The 16,646-nt window shown below is 38.7% G+C and overlaps 1 protein-coding gene across 1 annotated transcript in view; it reads right to left on the bottom strand.

Moving 5' to 3' along the window:
- The window catches only part of MCOLN3 (mucolipin TRP cation channel 3), a 60,440-nt gene extending 46,040 nt beyond the window's left edge, over positions 1 to 14,400 (bottom strand). The window contains exons 1-2 of the mRNA XM_071217318.1: positions 14,220 to 14,400; positions 6,398 to 6,460 (exon numbers count right to left, since the gene is read on the bottom strand). The gene's annotated coding sequence lies outside the window, so the exon portion shown is untranslated. The remainder of the gene's footprint in view (positions 1 to 6,397; positions 6,461 to 14,219) is intronic.
- Positions 14,401 to 16,646: the final 2,246 nt, after the last annotated feature.

Below are 16,646 nucleotides of genomic sequence, written 5' to 3'. Positions count from 1 at the left end.
CATGTTATTTCAAGGCTGGGCCTGAAAGAATCCCCCTCCCATGTACTCCTCCACTTTATGTTTTCTCTCATCAGCCAGCCAGATACAAACGATCCAGGGAGGGACTGAAAGACCCACGCAGGACTAGATGAAGGAAGTTGGGTCACTTAACGGACTGAGTGGTATGGAGCCCCTCACCAATACTTGTTATTTTTCATTTTTAAATTATTAGTATTATAGCCATCCTAGGATATGTGAAGTAGTATCATATTGTGGTCTTCATTTTTATTTCCCTAACTCCTATATTTCTTTTAACATTTTAAAAATTTATCTAACATATTTAAGGTTTTATTTCATTAGAAATTGATTTTTAAAATGGTTTGAAGTAGGGGTCCATTTTCATTTTTTTCCATGTAGATAACCAATTGCCCCAGCCCCATTGACCTGCAATGCTCCTTTAGACTACCTCTCTACCTCAGATGCACTAAAACTAACATATGTAATTAGGCACTACTATAGCTGACAGATATTATAACCTGCTAATAGTCTAAGGAAATCCACCGTGACCACTGTAATATATACTCTCCGGGGCTCTGGGGCTCAAGTTCCAAGGGAAAAAAGAGGAGAGGAGACAATGTAATCAGGATGGGAAGGATAGTTAGAGCAGAGGGGAGCAGATATAGCTCAATTGGTTGAGTGCCTAATTTCCATCCATGAGGTCCCAAGTTCAATCCCTGATACCTCCTAAAAACAAAACAAAACACAAACAAATGAAAAAATGAAAAAAACCAATTCTCATTGGAGAGCAGATGTAGCTCAGTGATTGAGCACCTGCTTCACATGTATAAGGTTCTGGGTTCAATAATCAGTACCTCCTTGAAAAAAAAAAAGTCCTGCATGTCCCCCACATCCAACACCCTAAACCAGTAACTCACACCATATTTGCCAGAAAAACATTCTCAACTTTGTAGTTTCAACCACATAATTGCTAATCCCGAGAGTTCACCTGCTCCGTCTCCCAACCCAAATATTTTCTCCCATTGAGTCTAGTAGGCTACCTGTTCACGTTTTTTTTTTTTTAAAGATTTATTTATTTATTTATTTAAGCCCCCCCCCCGCCCCCCGTTGTCTGTTCTCTGTGTCTATTTGCTGCGTCTTATTTCTTTGTCCGCTTCTGTTGTCGTCAGCAGCACAGGAAGTGTGGGCAGCGCCATTCCTGGGCAGGCTGCACTTTCTTTTGCGCTGGGCGGCTCTCCTTATGGGTGCACTCCTTGCGGGTGGAGCTCCCCTACGCGGGGGACACCCTGCGTGGCAGGGCACTCCTTGCGCGCATCAGCACTGCGCATGGGCCAGCTCCACACGGGTCAAGGAGGCCCGGGGTTTGAACCGCAGACCTCCCATGTGGTAGACGGACGCCCTAACCACTGGTCCAAAGTCTGTTTCCCTCTCAGGGCTTTCTATGTGGAGGATCATGTCATCTACAAATAGTGACATTTTCACTTCCTTTCCAATTTGGATAGCTTTTATATCTTTTTCTTGCCTAAGTGCTCAAGCAAGTACTTCTGACACAATGTTAAATAGGAGCAGTGAAAGTGGGCAATCTTGTCTTGTTCCAGATCTTAGAGGGAAAGCTTTTAGGATTTCACAATGGAATATGGTGTTAGCTATGAGTTGTTCACATATACCATTTATCATGTTGTGGAAGTTTCCTCCTATTCCTATTTTTTGAACTGTTTTTTATCAGAAAAGGGTGCTGTATTTTATCAAATTCCTCTTCTGCATTTATAGAGATGATCATGTGATTTTTTTCTTCTGATCTGTTTATGTGGCGTATTAGATTGATTGATTTTCTTATGCTGAACCATGCTTGCATACCAGGGATGAAACCCACTTGATCATGGTGTGTAATTCATTTGATATGACAGTGAATACAATTAGCAAATATTTTGTTGAGGATTTTAAAAGCATCAAGTTTCATTACAGAGATTGGTCTATCGTTTTCCTTTTTTGTGGCATCTTTGTTTGGCTTTGGTATTCGGGTGATGTTGGAATAACAGATTGAGTTAGGGAATGTTCCCTCCACTTCTATTTTTTTGGAAGAGTTTAAGAAAGATTGGTATTAGCTCTTTTTGGAATTTTGGTAGAATTCACCTGTGGAAGCCACCTGGTCCTGGGATGTTTTTACTTGGAAGGTTTTTGATGACTATTTCTGTCTAGTTACTTATGATTGGTCTGTGGAGTTCATCAATTTCTTCCTTTGTCAATGTAGGCCGCTTGTGTGTTTTTAGGAATTTGTCCATTTCCTCTAAATTATCCATCTTGTTGGCATACAATTTTTCAAAGTATCCTCTTATGATACCCTTTTTTCTCTGGGGTCAGTGGTGATATCCACTTCCTCTTTTCTTATTTTATGTCTTTGCATCTTCTCAAAGAATCAGCTTTTGGTTTTCTTTATTTTTTTCTAGCACTTTCTTATTTTTAATTTCATTTAGCTCTGCTCTAATCTTTGTTATTACTTTCTTTCTATTTGCTTTGGGGTTAGTTTGTTGTTTTTTTCTAATTCCCACAGGTGTGCAGTTAGGTCTTTAATTTTAGTTCTTTCTTCTTTTTTAATGTAGGCATTTATGGCTATGAATTTCCCTCTGTACTGCTTTTACTGCATCCCATAGGTTTTGATACGTTGTATTGTCATTTTCATTCATTTCAAGGTAGTTACTAATTTTTTGCGATTTCCTTCTTGACCCACTGATTGTCTAAGAGTGTGTTGTTTAACTAGGTATCTTTGTGCCTAATCTGTTTCTCTGCCCCTTATTGATTTCCAGCTTTATTTAATTGTGGTCAGAGAAATTACTTTGTATAATTTCAATCTTTCTGAATTTATTGAGAGTTGTTTTGTGACCTAGCATGTGGTCTATCCTGGAGAATGATCATGTACACTCAAGAAGAATGTATATCCCACTGTATTTGGGTATAATGTTCTGTATATGTCTATTAGGTCCAAATCCTCTAATGTATTATTCAAGGTCTCTGTTTCTTTATTCATCCTCTGTCAAGATGTTCTGTCTAATGGTAATAATGGTGTATTAAAGTCCCCCCCTATAATTGTAGAGGCATCTATTCCTCCACTTAATTTTTCCAATGTTTGCCTCATGTATTTTGAGGCTCCCTGGTTAGGTGCATAAATGTTTATGATTGTTTTTTCTTCTTGATAGATTACCACTTTTATTAATATATAGTGCCCTTCTTTGTCCTTACAATAGTTTTGCATTTAAAGTCTATTTTGTCTGATAATAGTATAGCTACTCTCCCTTTTCTGATGATTGTTTGAATGTAAAATTGTTTTACAAGCATTCATTTTCAGCCTCCTTGCATCCCTAGGTCTAAGGTGGGTTTCTTGTAGACAGCATATAGATGGGGCAAAGTTCCTTCTGACAATCTGTTTCTTGATGGGAGAGTTTAATCCATTAACACTCAGTGTTATTACTGTCAAGGAATTACTTACATTAGCCATATTTTCTTTAGCATTATGTATGCCGTGTGTTGTTTTTATTTCTTTTTACCTTTTTAGTTATTCGTACAATTTCCTCCAATTTCCAATTCTCTCTCGTTTTTTCCTCTCAACCTGTAGAACTCGCTTTAGTATTTCTTTTTAATTTTAATTGTACAGCTTGATGAGTTCTAACAACTGGCTACAGTCCTGCAACTACACTATAACTAAGATACAGAACATTTCTACCACCCAAAAAAGTGCTCTTGTGCCCTTTTGCAGTCAATCAACTCTCCATACTCCATAATTTTCACCAATCACAGATATTCACCAATCACAGTCAATGTATAATAAGCACTTAACATGTGTTATGCATTGTGCTGATGCTTGATATATTATTTAACCTTCCTCCTAAAGCGACAATAATAGATGCCATCATCCCCATGTTATGATTAAGTAAACTGACTTAAGTAACTCACCCAAGATTCTTTAGCTATTAAGTTGTAAGGATGAATTCAAACTCAGATCTACCTAATTTCAACATTAAAGTCTGAGTGCTTTCAGCTAAAAGCCCTTTAGTATTTCTTGAAGGGCAGGTTTCTTAATGACAAACTCTCTCGATTTCAGTTTATCTGTGAATATTTTGAAATTCTCCCTCATTTTTGAATGCCAGTTTTGCTGGATAGAGAATTCTTTTATATATGTGTATGAGTATATGTGTGTACATACTTTTTTAAAAAAGATACTTAGATTACATAAATGTTACATAAAAGTACAGGGGATTCCCATATGTCCCACTCCCTAGATAGAGAATTTTTACCCAGAAGTTTTTTTCTTTTAGCACCTTTACTATGTCATACCACTGCCTTCTTGCCTCTGTGGTTTCAGATGAGAAATCAGCACTTAATCTTATCAAGCTTCCCTTATATGTGGTGGATCTCTTTTCCCTTGCTGTTTTCAGTATTGTCTCTTTATCTTGAGCATCAGACAATTTGACAAGTAAATGTGTTGGGGTAAGCCTATTAGGATTTATACTGTTTGTGGTGTGCTGTGCTTCCTGAACATGTACACCCATGTCCCTCAATACAGTTGGGAACTTTTCAGACATTATTTCATCCAGTATTCCTTCTGCCCCTTTCCCTTCCCTGCTCCCTCTGAGATGCCAATAATGCATATGTTTGTGCATTTTGTGTTGTCATTCAAATCCCTAAGTCCCTGCTGGATTTTTTCTACCTTTTACCTATCTGTTCTACTATCTGTCTGATTTCAGCTGTACTGTCTTCTGCATCACTGATTCTTTCCTCTGCCTGTTCAAATCTTCTGTTATGTGCATCCAATATATTTTTTATTTCTTGCATTGTGCCATTCATCACCATCAGGTCCATTATCTTTTTATGTATGTTTACTATTTCTTCACTATATTCCCCCAGTTTCTTCTTAATATCTTTTTATCTCTTCTTTCACTTCATTAAGTTGATTCATGATATATGTTTGGACATCCTTGATTAGTTTTTCCATATTCTGCATCTCCTCCTGTTTTTTAGTTTGTTCATTAGACTGCATCATGTGTTCCTGTTTCTTAGTATGGCTTGCAATTTTTTCTTGGTGTCTAGGGATCTGTTTATCTTAATGGGCTTATTTGGTTGGTTAGCTTCTCCTACTCTAGGGTTCTTTTTTGTTGTTTCTTTGTGTGTGGTAAAGTTAATTTTTGACACTGGATTCCTCTTATTCTATATCCTTGCAATTGTCAGTGTTCCCTTGGAAAAAAATATTAGGACCAGAGAAAAAGAAAGAGATAAGAGGAGAAAAAGAATAATAGTAATAACAATACAAAAAAATGTAGAAGAAGAACTGTGCAAGAATTAGGAGACTAAGTAATATGAGTAAAAAATGACTTAAAATACAAAGGAATAAGATCAAAAAGAGGTGGTATAGAAAAAAATAAAACAAGAAATAAAATAGAGAAAAATAGAATGAATCAAAAGGCCCCACAGATGAGAATAGAAGGAAAGAAGTAAAAGAAAAAGAAAAGAGAGCTAGAGAGAGAAATTAAAAATGAGACCAAACAAGAAGTGGTAGAATGGAAGAAAAGCAACAGAAGTCAGAAGACAGAAAAATGAAGGAAAGAAGAGAAATAAAGTAGGTTGAAAAAAGTAAGTAAAAGGAAAAAAAGGAAACAAAGACAGGGAAAACAAACAAGAAACAAAACGGCAACAAAGAAGCAGCCCAGGAAAAGCAGCCTTCTCTCTTAGACCCCTAAGGACCTTCTCAGGCTGCTAGTGGTCATCAATTAATCACCCTGCAGCCTGCCCTCTGCAGGTGATATATCCAGTTTTAGCGAATAAATTAAAGGAAAAAGAAAGAAAAAAAAATCCAAAAAACTGTAAAATGAAACAGTAGAAATTCTGTTTATAAGTTCCTTATCATAATAGGTACAACAAGACTTGAACCAGTGACCTTCTACATGTGAGGCAGGAGTTCCCCCACTGTGCGACAGCAGCTCTATGGGCTAAAATGGCTTTTCAAAGCTTATCAGGCTCTTCCTGCCCCATTTTCCCCTATGCTAGTTGTACTTCTAATAGTTTTCAGAGACCAGGCTAATTAGTTGCCTGTCTCCGCCTCCTTCCTGACCAAATTCTTCTCTCAGTGGATGGCTGGTGTGACAGCCAGCCTGAGCTGATTCCCCTCTCCCCTTTCCCCAGGGCCACCTCAGTGCTGGCTGGTATCCTTCCCAAGATTCAAAGGGGGCTCAGGTGTCTGAATCCATGGAAAGGAAACCACTCTCTACCATTCTCCAGACCCCTCCTTCTCCCAGAGAATGCTCCCTCCTACTCAGCAGGCTGGTGAGAGCTAAGGGTCCATGAAGGCTACTTGCCTTGAGGGTGGGGCTTACAAACCTGCCATTTCCAGCCACAGGGGCAAGCAACTCACAGTTTTCCCTTGGGCTCTTTATCTCTCTGTCCATCTCCTTCCAGAATGATGCCCTGAAGTCTCCTGTGTGGAGAAATGGCCAGGTTAAAATATTTCCATGATGCAAATGAGGGTACAGATCTTAGAACATCAGGTCCTGTCAAGACTCAACACTATCCTGGACAAACTGTGACTGATTACAGAAGGAAACATTTAAACCTTGCATGGCATACACGGGAAAGATGTGGACATGATTATTCTGGAAAAATGTTAACTAAAGAATGCATACTCCCATCCTTGAGATATTCAATAAATATAATGTGGAAGCTTGGGTTGAGGCTCTGAGTCCTTGAGACTTTGAGTCTCCTGTTCCCATCATTTCTTACTTTCTTGTATCTCTTTCTTAAGTTCTGTGATGCTTTTTATTTGAGCATTCCTTATGTAGACCTGGTCTCAACACTCCTGCTCTGTGGATTCCAAAAACAACTTACTCAGGTAGGATTTTGCCCCTTCTCTACCGTTTTTTGCAAAGAACTGAGTAGTGCCTACCTACATTGATGCCATTTTCCTGGAACTCTGAAAAAGTTAAAGAATATTAACTAAACATATTAATTAAAATATTAAAGAATATTTTTAAATGATTTATTTAAAGCATCATGAAATTTAATCCAAACTCATGTATTCATAAGCCATTCTTCAGCATATCTTAATCTTTTAGCCATCTTTGCTTTAGAAACATTTAAGACAGGGCAGCAGATGTGGCTCAAGCAATTGCGCTCCCATCTACCAGGGCCTCCTAGTAAAGGTGAGCTGGCTTGCATGGTGAGCTGGCCCATGCAGCTAGCTGGCCCATGCAGAGAGCTGGCTCATGTGGAGAGCTGGCATAACAAAATGAGACAAAGAGGAGAGACACAACAAACCAGGGAGCTGAGGTGGCTGTATTAGTCAGTCAAAGGGGTGCTGATGCAAAATACCAGAAATTGGTTGGTTTTTATAAAGGGTATTTATTTGGGGTAGGAGCTTGCAGATACCAGGCCATAAAGCGTAAGTTACTTCCCTCACCAAAGTCTCTTTTCATGTGTTGGAGCAAGATGGCTGCTGACATCTGCGAGTGTTCAGCCTTCCTGGGTTCCTCTCTTCCCAGGGCTTGCTCTTTCCTGGGCTCAGGGTTCTTCTCTTCCTGGGGTTTGCTTCTCTTTCCTCTGCGTGCTTACTTCTCAGGGCTCCAGCTTAAGGCTTCAGCATCAAACTCCAACATCAAAACTCCAACATCAAAAACCCTCAACTATGTCCTTTGCCATGCTTTTTATCTGTGAGTCCCCACCCCTTGATGGCATTGCCCAATCAAAGCCCTAATCATAACTTAATCACACTCAGGTACAGACCAGATTACAAACATAATCTAGTATCTATTTTTGGAATTCATAACCATATCAAACTGCTGCAGTGGCTCAAGAGATTGAGTGCCTCTCTTCTACATCAGAGGTGCCATGATTGGTTCCCAGTGCCTCCTAAAGAGAAGATAAGGAGAGAAGACAAGCAGACACAGAGGGTACACAGTGAATGAACACAGAGAGCAGACAGCAAGTACAAAACAAGGGGAGGAGGATAAATAAATAAAAATTTAAAAAATAAAAAAAATTTAAAAAGAAACACTTAAGACAAATAAAACATTACAAATATAAAGCCCTTTATATACCTCTTCTGATCTTACTTGCTATCTTCCCTAATCACAGTTAACCATTGTCCTGAATTGGGGTTATCATTCCTACAAATGCTTTATACTTTTACTTCATAAGAATTTTTGTCTTTATTGTTTAACAATAAATATTATAATTTTGCATACTTTTAAAGTGTATCTTAAGGCTTATCTTTCAAATTTTAACAATTAACATGGCAATTCACCCTTTACAGGCAAGGGCGCCTGCTATCACCGTTTGTATTCATCTTTGAACTGGAGGATTAGCCATTGCAATATGGCAAGAAATAGAAATAAATGGTATAAAGATCAGAAAGGAATAAATAATTCTATTTGAAAATGACGTGATTTTTTTACATAGGAAATTCCAGGGAATCTACAAAACAACTAGAGCTATTAAATTTGTAAAGGTGGCTCAGTAAAGGTTAATATCCAAAAATCAATTGCTTTTTCATTTTATAGCAGAAAACAATTGGAAATGACATTTAATTTTTTTATTTTTTATTTTTTTTAAAGATTTATTTATTTATTTAATTCCCCCCCTCCCCTGGTTGTCTGTTCTTGGTGTCTATTTGCTGAATCTTGTTTCTTTGTCCGCTTCTGTTGTCGTCAGCGGCATGGGAAGCGTGGGTGGCGCCATTCCTCGGCAGGCTGCTCTTTCTTTTCACGCTGGGCGGCTTTCCTCACGGGCGCACTCCTTGCGCGTGGGGCTCCCCCACGCGGGGGACACCCTTGCGTGGCACGGCACTCCTTGCGCGCATCAGCACTGCGCATGGCCAGCTCCACACGGGTCAAGGAGGCCCGGGGTTTGAACCGCGGACCTCCCATATGGTAGACGGACGCCCTAACCACTGGGCCAAAGTCCGTTTTCCGGAAATGACATTTTAAAAGCAATCTCATTTACTGTAGCATGAAAAGACATAAAATAGTTTTGAATAAATATGAAAAAAGCTGTCCAAGACCTCTATTCTGAAAACTACAAAACATTGATTGAAATTATGGAAGATCTAATTCAATGGGGGAAATAAACTCATCTTAATGGATTTCAAGACTCAATGTTTAAAAAAAAAAGATTCAATATTACTGAGATATCACTTGTCACCAAATTCATTTAGATTCAACTCAATCTCAAAATGTGACACACATTTCTTTTTAGAAATTGACAAGGTGACTCTAAAATTCAGATGGAAATGCAAAGAACAACCAAAATAATTTCAAAAAAGAACTAAGTAGGTGGACTTATCTGATTTCAAGACTTATTATAAAGCTATATAAGCAAAACAGTTGGTATTGGTGAACATACAGATCAATGGAACAGGATTTAGAATCCACACATACATGATCAATTTAATTTTTACAAAGACTCCAAAGGGAAAATTAAAACTTAACAATCAATGTAGTGATATTACTAGTTCAAAAGCAAGACCAGAGATGCTGACATGGTGAGTCAAAAGTTAAAGTTAACATTTCAGAAAACCAGGACAGAAGAACATATGATAGATGTAGTAAAGGTCTAATCAGTCAGTCTTATTTGCAACTGTTGCCATGTTACAACAGTATGCTCATGGTTCTGTAAGTGAACATTGCTGCAAATAAAATAAATGGTATTAATAAATGTATATGTACATAATAAATTGTGCTTAATCCTATGAGTAGTATTTCAAGAAATAAGTTTTGGAGGCAATTTCAACATATGAGTCTATGTAGTGTTGTTGATCTCGCTAAGGGATCTGAATGATACATTTTTCTAATACAACCAATCATATTGGTTGCATTTTTCAGTGTTTGGATATTCATTACAGAACACAGTTCTTTGTAAGTCTCTCAAAATATTTTTATTGATGGAAAAGAACATGAGCTTATATAAAGCAACGTACATCTAATGTCCAGTCTAACAGTACTTGTGGATGTGCTTTTAACAACTGGACTAATAGCAACACAAAATGAAAGACAGTTTTTCTGTATCTGGAATATTTGTCACAAAACAAAGATCAAGTGTATTGGATAAGGCAGTTAATGTTTTGTGTGTTTTAAATTTTCATTTCAAAATAACTTCTAAAAATTAAATTTTTGTATCACTATCTTCTATTTTTTAAATCATTTTTATTTAATATCAATTTTGCATTGATGTTCCCTTTTTTTTAAGATTTATTTTTTTTTTATTTCTCTCCCCTCCTCCCCCTCCCAGTTTTCTGCTCTGTGTCCATTCGCTGTGTGTTCTTCTGTGTCTGCTTGTATTCTTGTCAGTGGCACTGGGAATCTGTGTCTCTTTTTGTTGTGTCATCTTGCTATGTCAGCTCTCCATGTGTGTGGCACCAGTACTGGGGAGGCTACACTTTTTTTGTGCTGGGCGGCTCTCCTTATGGGGTGCACTTCTTGTGTGTTGGGCTTTCCTACGCAGGAGACACCCCTGCGTGACACAGCACTCTTTGTGCACATCAGCACTGCACGTGGGTCAGCTCATCACATGGGTCAGAAGGCCCTGGGTTTGAACCCTGGACCTCTGTGTGGTAGGTGGATATTCTATCTGTTGAGCCAAATCTGCTTCCCTGATGTTCCCTTTTATTATTTTTCTTGTCAAATGTCTATAACAAATAACAATCATAGTTCCATGTAGCTGAAAGAATTTTGTCTAATATGTTGGCTCATAATAATAATAGACCATGCTTTAATTGTTATCCTTTTTTAATAAAAACCCCTGAGCTTTTAGTATAATCCATTCACAGAGAAATGACTCACTGTTTATTATTCTGGTCATTCATTCTATTTTTAAAACATGTAAATAATTAAATAAAGTGCTAAGAAAAATACAGAAAAACTTATAATTTCAGGAACTCCAGAATACCAAAGATTAATATCTGTGAGGAGTTTGGAAATACTAGTACAATAACCCTATTAGTCATTGAAGTGTTCTTGGTATCTGCTGGATGAAAGGGGAGTTTTCTTCTGGCTTTATTTTCTTGCCATCTCAAAAATCCTACCTGCTTCAGAAAACATAGCTCAGCTGAAAGTCTCAAGCAGCATGGGTGGTAATTCAAGCATATGTCAACCCAAGATATCTTCCATCTTTCTTCCTACTTCTGCACCATTCATTTTCTTTCCTTCCCTTAATTCAATCTCGTTTTTTTTATTCAATTAATGCTTAGTTATTCAATTAATATAGTCAACAAGTATTCAGTGAGACCTCCTGCATGCTAGTAAGGATATTAGGCACTATTGATACAAATATCAATAACATATAGTTCCTGCTTGGAAGGATCTTGCAATCTAAAAGATATTTTTCTTTTTAATTTTGAGAAAATTTCAAATACAGAAAATTACAAAGAATAGTAATATATTAATCCTACTCCACCCCCACAGTCCCCAAATTGAACAAATTTTACTTTTGATTGTATTTGTTTCTAGCCTTTTTTATTTTACCAGAAATAAATACAAGGTTAAAATACCCTCCCCAAATGCAACGCTCTATCATGAATTGGTGTGAATCATCTCAGAGAATTTGTAATAATTTTCTCACATATATGTACCCACAATACACAAAAAGAAATAGTTCACATGTTTTTCTTTATAAAGACAACATTGCTTGGTACATACCCTGATCATTTGGCTCTGAACTATATCCATGCAAGTTCATTCATTTTAGCATCTTTATAATAATTGTATTGACTGTCATAGCACTCTGTTTCCCTACTGGTGGGCATTTAGATTATTTGCATCTTTGCGCTTACAAAAAATATACATATATGATAATAAATATCTGTTTACCATTTCCTTAGGCATGTGCACAAGAGTTTTTCTAGAGAAATATCCAAGAGTAGAATTTCTAGATTATAAGGTATGTACATTTTCAGTTTTAATACATACTGCCAAATTATCCTGCAAAGTTCCAAATCACTCAATAAACATTTGTAGTTCACTTTCTATATGCCCAGCTGTAAATCTAAGCACTGGGGATGCAGCAATAGTTTAAATTTTTAAAAAAGATAAAAATCCCTGCCCTCATAGAGCTTACATTTTAGTGTACAAAGATGGTCAATGGACATAATAAGCAAATTCTACAGTGTGCTACAGAGTGATAAATACTATGGAAAAACATAAAGCAGAGAAAGGAAAATGAGGAATGCTGAGAAGTTGCCATTTCAAATAGGGTGAGAGGTGCCTTTTAGAAGATATTGTTTTAGCAAAAGATTGAAGGCTACCTGGGTTAAGTATTTTACGCAGAGGAAACAGCCAATGCAATCAAGCATATGCATGGTGTGTTTGAGTAACCCCAGAAGGCCAGCATGTCTGCAGGGGCATGAACCACAGGGAGTTATGGCCAGAAATCAGACCAGTAACAGGGTCCAGGTGATGCTGGACCTCGTAGGCCATTGGAACAACTTTGGCTTTATTGCAGAGTAAACAGGAGCCATTGAAGGCTTTCGAGAAGAGGAACGGCATGATTTGGCTTATGTTTTAAAAGCACATCCTTCAGGTCTCGGTGTTGAAAATAGATCCCCAAAAGATGAGGAAATTGGAAGCAGAAAAGTTAAGAATAACTCTGAACTTTTTACCTAAGTGACTATACAGATGGAATTGCCATCAGCTGAGAGGACGACCGCAGGGTGAATATATTGAGAGGGAGAACCTGTTCAGTTTTGAAATGGTTTTTTTCTGTTAAGTTCTTCTTAGACTATCTGTATTGAAGGGTCTATCTGTTTTGATTTGTTTTGATTTCTCTTACAGACTGAATACTTTTGTGAAATACAATACGAATGAATTGCTCAAAAAATGAAATAACAACATAAAAATCATAAACCTAATTTTATACAAACATAACAGTTACTCTGTCAAATTGCTATAAAGTTACTAAACACTCTCAATTTCTGTACTTTTTTTTGGTTGTAGATGGATATCAAGTATTTCATGAACTAGTAACAAATATTTTGTGGGCTGGCTCTGATTGAAGAGCACATTTTGAATAACTCTATTAGACATCCAAGTGGGAAAATCTAGCAGGAAATTAGATATTCAAATCTACATTAATTGCGTAGAGGTAATGTCCATAAATTTGCTTTGACTAGCATTTACAATTAATTCTGATTTAACAACCACTCAGTGAGTATACATATTTGAAGCACTCTGCTGGCCTTTTATAGCAATGCTATGGGAGAAGGGTTAGATTAAGATCTGTGGGCAAAATGGGCAGGCTAATAAGTTGAATCCCTTCACACTAATTCTCTTTAAATATTTTGTTCATCATATATTGAGTGGAAATGGGGAAAAACTGATTTTTGTTAACAAACACATATATTTCTTTCTTGACACTCAAAATAAGGAATTCACTAAACACCACTTTCCAAACTAGACAAATCCTTGGGAGCCTACTGAACTGTTCAAAGTTTATAGATTAGAGCAATTGAACTCACAAGTGGGGGCACTGCCTTTGGTTGAACTGTGCAGTTTGCTACATTCACATAGCAAAAATATTCAACAGTGATTATATGTCAAATCTGAAGCACAGTAGACTTGGTTGAGAGGAGACTCAATTTTATCTTTTCCCAAACTAGCTGCCAACATATTTCTGGTTCACTCCCATAAAGTTTAATATTTTTTGTAGATTGCCCCTTACACCAGCAATGTGGCTGCTCTGACACTTGATCTGGTTTGCTCCAGATGCCCGAGTCCTCTTTAGTCCCCTTTAGACTCAGGCCATATTACAGTCTGCACTGAAGTGGTTGGTTAAGAATGCCTTTCTCCTCACGTTAGTATGCCTATATCCCAATTTCCTGTTGAAGATTTGGGGTTTTTTTCTCTAGAATTGCCAGCAGTGGCCCTTTTCTGCAATAGCCAACATTGTGTTACTGGGTCAGATTTTCTGTTTGGCTTTCTCATTCTGGGAAGCCCCTCAGTTCCTCCTACAATAGGTTGTGGTGGTTTCCCGAAAGACGGCAAGTATTTCTTAACCCCAGCAGTTAAAGGCTCAGACAAGGACATTCTCTCTCCCACCCTTCCTCCTTCCCAGGCAATCTGATGCAGACAAACAAAAGGGTCCTCAAACTCTAGTTTCTCAGCTAACTCGTTTTCTATCTATCCCTTAAAGGGTGGAGAGTCAGGCGCCAAGATAATAGGTAGTAACCACTTCCATCCAACTTGTCAGATTACCTTTGTGTAAATCCAGTCTGAAGCTTTTCAAGACGGCCTGAAGTGATCAGAGAGGTATTTTCAGTTATGACTTCTTGATTCATTGAATTTTTGCTCATCTGATGAAACCAAAGCTAATTTTTAAAAAAATCTTCATGTTTCAGGTAAGTTCAATACAGCATTCTCTGGAGGAGCATGGACGCGTTCAATGCTGACCACTCCCGCGAAACAACAGATGGTTGGGAAATCCTGAATTTGTAACATGAAGAAATTACTAAATGTTTCCTATTGAATTCTTAACTTTCTTGGCATTGTGACTTATGACTCAGTCCTCCAAACGGGTCTCCCCGTGGGATATCTCTAAAGAAAAGATGACAGAAAGACTTGATGTCTCATCCAAATCACAAGGCAAGAATCCTTACTTCCTTAAATCTGATAGCAAAGGATTATGATTTTTTTTTTTAAAGAAAAATAAATACTTTGGAAGAGTACAAAGAAGCTTTTATTAGAGAGTTTCTTCGGGATTTGTTTTCAAGAATAGACAAATAATTCAATATCCATTTTTTTAAGTACACACGTCAGCCACTGTGCTAAACAATGGGGATAAAAAGGAATGAGAGACCATCCCCACCCTAAAGGAGTTCAGAGTCTAGTGGGGTAGGCATTCATACAAACAAGCCACTGTGACAATGTGATACTTGCTATAGAGAAAAAAACAAAGGAAAGAGTGACTAACTCTGCATGGTGCCTGGATGGCTTTACAGAGAAGGTAATATTTGAGTGGGGTCTTGAAAAATAAACAGGAGTTTACCAGGGGTCAGAAATGAAAGGCGGGAAGCAGACTTGGCCCAGTGGTTAGGGCGTCTGCCTATCACATGGGAGGTCTGCGGTTCAAACCCCGGGCCTCCTTGACCTGTGTGCAGCTGGCCCATGTGCAGTGCTGATGCGCGCAAGGAGTGCCCTGCCATGCAGGGGTTTCCCCACGTAGGGGAGCCCCACGTGCAAGGAGTGCGCCCCGTAAGGAGAGCTGCCCAGCATGAAAAAGTGCAGCCTGTCCAGGAGTGGCACCACACACATGGAGAGTTGACACAACAAGATGACACAACAAAAAAAAGAGACACAGATTCCTGGGCCACTGGCAGGAATGGAAGTAGACACAGAAGAACACACAGCGAATGGATATAGAGAGCAGACAACTGGGGCGGGGGGGGATAAAAAATTTTAAAATAAAGAAAAAAAAAAAGAAATGAAAGGCATCACGGGTAGAGGTGGAGGCAGAAGAAGCAGGTTGAGCAGATGCAGAGCTGTAAATGCACAGGGCATAGGCACAAGCGTACCCAGAGCCCTGCAAGTCAACCTGGAAAAAGCAAATTCCTGCCCGTACACAGTTTACTAGAGGCTGTGGAAAACCACAGGATAAGCATGTCACAGCTGCATGGGGTTTCTTTGAGTTTATTCAATTTTATGTCAATTTTAGTTAATAATGATTTTAGACATTTTTAAAAACTAGAACAAATATGAATGCATTGTGGGTCAGAATGTGAAAATGCCATGAATTCTTCATATAAAAGAAATGTACTTCAGTTGCAGAAGTCTATTTCTAGTTACAACTCCTCTACCAACAGCCCTTTCTAAGCCCTGACCCCTGAGGTTTCATGCCTCTTGGCTTTTAGGGGTCTTCAGTGGAGAACCTTGAGAAGCACTGGATTAAAAGGTGACCAGGGAGAGAGGCAGGAAATGGGGTTAGAAAAATAACTCACTGGTTTTTAGGTATCTCTCAGAACCTGTTTGTAGGCCAGATTGTAGCATGGTAATGTCACTATTGAAACTGTTTTAGAACACTCGGTGGCAACTTGGGCAATGGAGGGGAGGGGGACAGAACATGTCAAGAGACTATCACTACCATCCGGGTGTGAGACAAGCCATACCTGAGATGAGGGAGAAGCAGTGTGATTGGCTCAGAAAAGGTGGATTGTTTGAGGGATGTTTAAGGAAGAAAAATGACAGGACTTAGTGACATGTTGGCCACAGCCAGTAGAAGAGGAATCAGAGATGACTCTCAGATTTCTAGCTTTGCAAACTTTTGTACAGTGCTCTTACCTATGATAGGACATAAAAGGGAAAAAACAGGTTCTAAAAGATATCTGAGAGGGAAACGGACTTTGGCCCAGTGGTTAGGGCGTCCGTCTACCACATGGGAGGTCCGCGGTTCAAACCCCGGGCCTCCTTGACCTGTGTGGAGCTGGCCATGCGCAGTGCTGATGCGCGCAAGGAGTGCCGTGCCACGCAAGGGTGTCCCCCGCGTGCGGGAGCCCCACGCGCAAAGGAGTGCGCCCGTGAGGAAAGCCGCCCAGCGTGAAAAGAAAGTGCAGCCTGCCCAGGAATGGCACCGCCCACACTTCCTGTGCCGCTGACGACAACAGAAGCGTACAAAGAAACAAGACGCAG

The sequence above is a fragment of the Dasypus novemcinctus genome, chromosome 9 (assembly GCF_030445035.2).
Source record: "Dasypus novemcinctus isolate mDasNov1 chromosome 9, mDasNov1.1.hap2, whole genome shotgun sequence".
In the NCBI taxonomy this organism is placed as follows: domain Eukaryota; kingdom Metazoa; phylum Chordata; class Mammalia; order Cingulata; family Dasypodidae; genus Dasypus; species Dasypus novemcinctus.
This window is presented reverse-complemented; position numbering and strand designations above follow the sequence as displayed.